Here is a 9173-nt window from a genome sequence, read left to right on the forward strand (position 1 = left end):
CGTACCCATTAATTTATCAGCGGCTAGTAAACTTAGAGTAGCGATAGCCATTTAATGAAATTGCTGAAAAAGAACAAACTTATTTTAGTCTACTTACATTAAACCACTTTTAAAAAACCAATCAATTTTTAGCAAAATAGTCTAGTGTACCCTAAGTGACATCTATTTTTCAATGATGCTTCAGTGAGGCAGAACAAAATTCACCGTAGGGTGATCAAGTGCCCCTTCACTGAAATGAGACATTCTCAACCATTAGATAGAAACAACTTATTGTCACTGTAACTAATAGTCACCATTGTTTAATCCAGAATTTGTTAACATCCTTAACAATTCTGTATAAATGTAACCCCTCATTTTAGGTTCTAGAGTTCTGCCTAATGAGCCAACCTAGTGAAAAGCTGATTGGAACATGAAACTAAAGCAACCCTATCTATTTTTTGTGATCAAATAAAGTGTCATGCAATATAGCCATCCTTTAAAGGGACACCCACGATGCCTCGAGGCAATGCATGAAACTTTATTCAACCTAATCAGAGAGACCGAAGGATGTGTTATCACACGTCCTGCTCCCACTAACTATAAACACTCTCTCTATTCACCTTGATATTGACTTGCCCAAATGCCACCCGTAGAGGGATACCCATAGTGCCTCGAGACTGAGAGTAGATCTCACAGTATGAACTTTTAGGGAGAAACGTGTAGAGGTTAAAATGAAGTATCATATACCCCATTTCCTCCCACTAAGTGTTCTACCTAGGGTTAATTAATTTAGGAAAATTCGACTACTGCTTTTATCTAAGTGTTTGTTTAATTTGCTAAAAAACGACTCTTGTCTTTGATGATTAAACAATTTTGATCGAAGTCTCATTAAACTCTTTAATAGACTTTAATCAAACTTGCATGCATGTAAAAAATCTATCTAATTCACCTTTCCAAGTAGGTTCCCAGGTATGGGTGCAACATTTCCATCGACTTAAGTACCTCAGCCTAGCTAGAACCCGCCTTAGACAAAATGTCCCTTATAAATACATTTGTTACATATTTAATCTTTTATTAAGAATCAATTTAATCCTATTAAACCGATTTAAAAGATTAAATTTAGATTTCTAATCTCATTAAAAATGTGATCATAGGTTTATCTTAATCATATTTTAAAACAATTTTAAAAAATGATTATAGCCTAAGGTTTGCATGTAACTCTTTATTATTGATTTTAATTCTAATTTCATTTAATTATAACAATTATAAATAAATGCAACAATTAAAAATCAACCATTGCATGCTAGACATACTTTAGTTAATTATAACATTTATAAATTAACCTAAAGTAATGTCATGCTTCATGCAATATTCATTCATTAATAATATATAACGTTCATATAACTAAGTAATGAATCATGCTATAACATACTTTTCATACATCCATTCAACCATATATTATAACACTTATAATATAAATGATACATGGATATGCTATAATGCATGCATACATATTATATAACACTTATACTATATGATGCATGAGCATGCTTTGTGTAATTTAAATCATGCATATTCATATATTATAATACTTATAATATAAAATGATGCATGAATATAAATGCATAACCTATAGTGGGTTTTAAAACTATATGGCATACATTATGACATATAATATAAAACATACATCACATGTATATAAGTTGATGGACTGGGATAGAACCTCTCAAAAGAGAAAAAACAAAAGGCTAACTATTATAAAATTTGAGTCAACCAGTCCGAAATAGGTGAATCGGGTCTTGAACCACTCGAATCGAACCGCCTTTCAAGTATCCTCCTTGCAGCCGATCGTGTAGCAAACAAACTATGCGACGAGCATCTATGCGATGAGCATGAAAGTCTACACGATCCCGCAGCTAGCAACTATGCGATGAGCATGAAAGTCTACGCGATCGTGTAGCAAGCAACCATGTGTTGAGCAACTAAGGACCGCGTGATCGTTCAACAAGCAACTAAGCGATCTTATAGCAAACGCAACACGATCGTTTAACAAATGCTACACGATCGTGTAGCAAAAGCTACTTGATCACAGAATAAAAGCTACCCGATCGTTTAGCTGTAGCTACATGATCTGGAACCTCTGTTTCGTCTTCTCCATCGAAACAACGCTCTGCAACCCTTCTTTGAAGCAACCTTGGAACTTCACAAACGACTCAAAACTTACAAATTATTGATTAGATTGCAACAATTAATGCTAAAAAACGCAGGGGTCTTTACAAACCAAAATTTTTAAATTAAATAAAGCCTTAAATAGAGAGTTTTATCCTAAAAACATCCATCAACAAATTCAACCACAACCATTCATCACATAAACAGAATGCAGATTATGAACCCACCATTACCGTAGAACAATTCAATACAAGAATGGAATTTGGAATAAGAAACCTACAACCTGGCTTTGATACCAATTGAAGGAACTCTAATGAGAGAACCTTGAGCGGAAGTTGATCAAATTCCATAATTTATTGAATGCAAAGTTTTATAGTAAACAAGTAATAAGATATGCATTTAAAACTAAATTACAACATGCTTTAAAAGAAAAGAGTTTCAAGAAACCTCACCTTTGAAAACATTCTTTGTGTTTTCCCTCGAATGGATCACGAACTTCTTCAAGATAAACCTCGAACTAAAACTCAGACACTACCACAATCTTAACCTTGGTATTATCAGAGTGAGAATCCAGGAGTGATGGGCTCTAACTATTTTGGTTAAGACGGAAAGATTAATGTGTAAAGGAAGAAGATTGAAAACTTTCACACTAAAAAACAAAACTCACAGAACACTTTTATAAAAACTTTCTCAATCGTTCAATAGCCTTAGGAGAAAAAGAAGAAAAACCATTTTTTCTGTTCTACTTGCCATAAAAATAACCTCCCTCACTAATGTGGGTGGAGAGAAAAAATGGGAAAGGGAGTCGTAACTCCCTTCCTTATTATCAAATAATAACAATAATAATAATATAAATATAAATATGATAACTAACTTATCGTGTATATATATATATATATAAAATTATATGTTATATCAAATATAACATATAACCTATAGTTTTACTATTGTATCACATACAATATAAACTACAATTTCTTTTCTCTATTATATTGCATTTAATATAAATCATATTTATATTAAGTTTAACAACTATGAATCCCATTCATAGAAAAAATATTTGAATCTCATTTAAATATTTATTTTCTCCCATTAAGCTATAATGTATCAAATACATCATGACAATTATATCACATATAATTGAAACAATTTTATTGTATTATATATAATTAAATCTCTCTATTAATTTGAACAATACAAATTAATCCAAAAACTGATTCTCAACTAAATCCTATTGAGCTACCAAGGAGACCTCATGGACCTATAGCTTGAAGCTTTAACAATACATGAATAATTGATTAAATTCTTTAATTACATTATTCACCATCTGTTAACTGTCGGACACAACACTAAAGACCGACAACTGCACTTTTCGTACTACAAATATATTTCTGTGTCTATTGGATATAACCAATCAACAGTACGATGACCCTTCACAAATTACTCGTAAGTATAGTTGAGCCAAATTACTGTTTTGCCCCTATAGTTACATCTAACTTCTTAAGTACCACTGATCCTTCTAATGAACAATAGATCATAGTCTTACTATGACTAAACCCCTCTCAGGCTAGGAGAGGGCGTGGCGCCACATTGTTCAAAATCCGGAATCAGCCCTTAAGGGAGAAATTTATCTACTCACCCTGCCTCAGGGAAGGAGTGAATTCCATCTTATGTAGCTGTGTTCCCACTCCCCAATTAGACGAATCCCCAAAATGTAGGCTTGTTGAATCGGCGATCTGGCCACTCTCACCCATATAAATTAAAGGATCGTTCTCATAGGCAAGTTCACAACTCACACAGGATTCAGGTCATGTTACCTATGGTCATCCTTGTGAAATGAAAGTCTCTATTATTAATGGTGTTATATAATGAGACTAAACATTTTGTGGTCCCTTGTATGATCAGGATCAGATCATTTGTAGCAGTTTACAACAATTGTAACACCTACAAAGATAACCTTGGATGTTAGTTTATTGGTTTGTGGTTAATGCAACTAAAATATCATGTATTTTATAAACAATGAATAAAATATCAAATATTTTATTAAATATATAATGAGTTTGTTCAACAATGTTTACAAACTATAGGACCCTACTATTGGGAATGTCCTAGAACTCGTAGTTTATGTTAAGCATTCTATTTATCAATAATAATAGATTGTTCATCTTTCATTATATTATGAAAATCTAATAAACATATCCACGACTATAGTCTGAATAATGTAATTTTATGTTGCGACATAAACAGGATCAAGTTACAGCATATAGACTAAATGGTCTAATAAGTATATGGATGAAATTGGGTATCTCATCCTGGTAACACTATTGGATGCGGCCCACTTTGTAGTTGTTACAAGAAGTTGTAAAGTGCTACAAACGATGTGATCCACAGATCGTTTATGTTGAGACATGCGAGTGAGGGCACTCTAGCAATGAGTTTGCATATAGATTGGACTAGGAAAATAATCACTTTTCTTTATAACGATCGTTTACTGTTAAAACTGACTATTTCATTTATTAAGTAACCTAGGTTAACTCGATCTTAATCCTGAGCTAGCTATGAAATCCTGTTTGTTCGGATTATCCTTTGATCTGCAAATGGTGAGAGTAGTTCAACAGCACTGTTCAATAAGCCTCCCATTTTGGGGATAAAACCAGATGAATAGCTGGAGACATAGCCCTGCAAGATGGAATTCACTCCTACCCAATTTAGGGTTAGCAGATAGGTTGTTCTCTTAAGTACTGATTCCAGATCTTGAACAATCGGGGCCCCGACTTCTCATGATAGAGAAAGGATTTAATTCATAGGTGTTATGAATCAAAATTGTTCATTAGAGGGTCAGTGGGAACTTAAGGAACAAGATGTATTCACAGGGGTAAAACGGTTATATTGACCCATCTATGATTACGAACAACCTGTGAAGGATCGACTTACTAATTATGGTTATATTAAGTGGATGTAATATATCTATAGTGATGGGAGTGTAACTATAAGTTATAGTGGAGTGACCCAATAGTTAACGAATGGGGGCTAGATCGGTCTAATGAGTTTAGCCGATTAATCTCGGATTGTTGGAGCCCATGATCTGTAGGTCTGCGAGGTCTCTCTACTAGCTCGTGAATGGATAAGATTTAGAGTAGCTTGATAAGTTAATTTGAAACGTTCAAATTAGAATTAAACGGGATAGGAGAATTTTATATTTAAATATGATATAAATATATGAAGATGGATTTGTGCAAAAATTAATTTAATATTTGATGTTAAATTAATTAGTGATGGCTGGTAATTGGAAGTCAATTTTACTCGACAACCAACTTCCCTTGGATGCGGTATGCGATGCATGTTCCTAAGATATGCGTTGATAATCATATGTCGATGGTCATGCGTTGGAATGAAAAATGCGTTAATGAATGTATGCGATGACCATACGTCATGCCACAAGTTTTCTTGCATTCACGCCCAGTATAACATGGATGCAAGTTTCTCGGGTAATCCGAGGTCGAACACAGGGACTTATAGCTATATGTTTGCGGTGATGTGCATGCGGCGGTATAAATAAAAGAATGGAGGGGATGTTGTTACTTTAATCCTACTCCTACTTCTATCTAATAGACAATGCAATGAGAATATGCATGAAAGGTAGAGATATGACAAACCTTGACATGAAATAAATGTGTGGGAAAATAGATAAAATGCGGAGATGTTTTCATTGCAACCCTTAAGAGTGACTGCAAGGGTAACCCTAGTCAACGCAAGCCAATGCGGTCATGCTACACTCATGCATGGCAAGTCATTTTCCATAGAGCTTATTCCTAAGTCTCTACTCTTCTCTTATGCGATGATGCAAAATGCACACAATGCTGCGGTGACTGCACTCAATCATATCCTATCTCTAGGATGCGTGCGATGCGTTAATAACAAATAGTGCTCATTTCTAAGCACCTATCTCTTGTATTATCTGTTCTAATCTGACTCTCTCGAGCCTAGATTCTGACCTAACCTTCCCAAGCCTAGATCCTGTTCTTAGACTACCCTTCCGAGTATCCCTAATGGATGAATGAAGCATACATACTACAAGATAATCGCATGAACTAGGTTAACGCAAGGTTGCTACTATCCCTAGTGAACAACGCAAACCTTGCTTAATGCGTCCAACCACTTACCTTCCCGGGCAATTGATTGTTGCTGACTTTACTCATAGACAAGCAATGCGTTAGTCTATAGACATGCGTTGCAGCAACTTCACACTAAGCAAATAAGGTTTTCTCACACACTCACGCAATGCACACCTCTCGGTGGTTTGTTACATACTTCATATCCCTAATCCACATGACTAAGTATGCAATACCTAAGCAATCCCACTAAGTGTTGCAATGAAAGTAAAGATGCTAAGCAAGAAGATGGAAATGGAGTTGAAGGAAACAGAGAAGTGCATTGAAAACAGATTGTATTAATTCCTTAATTCAAAATGTCATACAATACAATATAGAAAAAGAAAGGAAAGGAAATGACCGGCTGGAAGCAAAGATTTGCTCCTAGCGGATGTGCGTCAAGGCTGCCGGTGGTGCCATGGATGGGCGTAAGAGCTAACTCTCTCAAGATCTAGCTCCGGTCGAAGGCTCTGGTCGTCACTCGGAATAGATGAAGGAGGTGAAGAACTTTCAACCATCTTCTCATATGTTTTGTCTAGATCGCAGGGAAAATCCCCGGTTGAAAGATAATCTCCGGATGATTGAATTTCAGCTCTTTGGCCTCTATTTATAGAGCTTGGGTTGCCTACAACATTAATTGGACTGCTCTAAGTTTGACATTCGGCGCGTTCGCCCTTTCTGATCCTCTACCACTAACGGCGTGATAGGTGAAATGTCAACATCAGCTTTGGATTTTCTCGAGGTAGATGTATTGATGCGTTCATTTCACCTACCTTGTGTTGATCCATTAGTTTGCGTTGTCGCGTAGACGCAATCATTTAATGGCCGCATTTGCTTAATACCGCAACTCTACACGATCATCGCGATCGCCTGACGAGCGCAATCCTCATGCGATGGATGCATGTGGCTGATCACCGCAACACCCATGCGTTGATCGATGTGTTTGCCTTGCATGCGGTCGTCTATGCGGTGGTCTGGTTTCTGTGTTTGCGTTAATTTCCTATTAGCTACAAAGATAGAACATTGAATGCATAATTAACGCAAAGTAACGGGTTAGCTGAGTTTCAACATGCTGATCGATGCAAACTCATATTCTCATGAATTTCTATCATGATCGACACATATTCTACCTAACAACCTTCATAATTCTAAGTAAAAGGCCTAAGATGACATGTTTTTCTGCATGTCATCAATTAGTATTATTTAAAAAGTAATTTTATAAAATTAAATTTTCAGTTTTAAAATCAAAATAGATTTTGAATCGGTTTTGATTTTAAGAAAAACTGAAAAGTTGAAAATCATGCACAAATGGAAAATCAGATTTTTCCATTACCCATCTTCTACATGCTCACACAAACCTCATTCCTTTCTCTTCATTTACTTCAAGCATGAGCTGTAACTCATGTAGTGTTCTTCTTTGTATGTTAACCTGCAATAAATAAAGAAGATTGGAGTGAATTTGAAACATGCATTCAATAAGAATTCTAGAGAAAATTTCAATTGGAAGAAGAGTTCTTCAAACAGTGTGGTGTGTGAGCCTCTCCTTGTTTATTCATTGATTTAAGCTGTTCTTAAGTCCCACAACTCATTCTAAAGCTCCAAGAGAATAGTGGAGGAGATCTTGATGTAGTTGACGGTGTTCTTTGGAGAAGACTACTATTGATTGATCGAGATGAGCTGTTCTTTGGAGAAGACTACTATTGATTGATCTTGATGTGGTTGACGGTGTTCATTGATTTAAGCTGTTCTTAAGTCACACAAACCCTCTTATTTTAGATGAGCATGCTTTAGTTTCTGTCAAAATTAGTGAATTTGAATGCTTATTGATCCTTGTTGCTCCCACTGTATGTTAATACACTCTTACAATTGGTATCAGAGCATCATATAAGCATTCAATTCGGTTTAATTTTGGTGTGGTGGGTGTTTTTCATGAGATATATGAAACTGATGAACTGATATAGTTTTATGAGATTTGACATTTTATTTCTCTTTAATTTCTCATTTAAATTTTTAATTAGCTCTTGTTTCACGAGCTTATATGTGTTATCAAGAGTCTGTAATTTATTTGGAGTCATTAGAGTTGAAATTAAGCTGTAATTGAAGAAAAAAATGAAGAAAGTCGAGTTGCTGTTCCTAGTTTTTCAACTTCTGCTCCAAATTGTCGTAGAGGTTCAGATGCTAAACGATCGTCTAGTTTCAGGTGTTACACGATGTGAATAAAATCTAGACGATCGTATAACTATGGGCATTGGTCGTTTGATGTTGGACGCTAGACAATTGTGTACCTACGGGAGCTAAACGATGAGTTCAAATGCTATACGATAGCACTACGTGATCGTGTAGCTCTACGTGGGAACTAAACGATGCGTTGGAAGTGCTATATGATGGAACTAAGCAATCATGTAGCTACAATGCGAGCTAAACGATGTGATGAAGTTCTATGCGATGGAACTAAGCAATNGTAGCTACAATGCGAGCTAAACGATGTGATGAAGTTCTATGCGATGGAACTAAGCAATCGTGTAGCTGCGACGCTCAACAGTGTGATGAAGTTCTACGCGATGGAGCTAAGCGATTGTATAGCTGCGGCGGACACTAAATGATGACACGAAGCACTATGCGATAGACAGAAGACACTACGTGATCGTGTACCTCTGCCCAATGCAAGGCAATGGTGTTAGACAATAGCCTTCAGTGTTACACGATCAGCCTTAGCAAGATTTTAAGGTTGGACCGAGAGCAGCCGGTTCGACCGATTTTCTCGAGGTCCAATTCTGTTCAGCCTCAAAAGGGTTTTTGGCTGGTCCGGTTTAGACTTTGTTGGTCCGGTTCAGACTTATCCAGTACGGTTCAAGATGCTTGGATTTGGTTTGG

Source organism: Benincasa hispida, chromosome 5 (assembly GCF_009727055.1).
Source record: "Benincasa hispida cultivar B227 chromosome 5, ASM972705v1, whole genome shotgun sequence".
Lineage (NCBI taxonomy): Eukaryota > Viridiplantae > Streptophyta > Magnoliopsida > Cucurbitales > Cucurbitaceae > Benincasa > Benincasa hispida.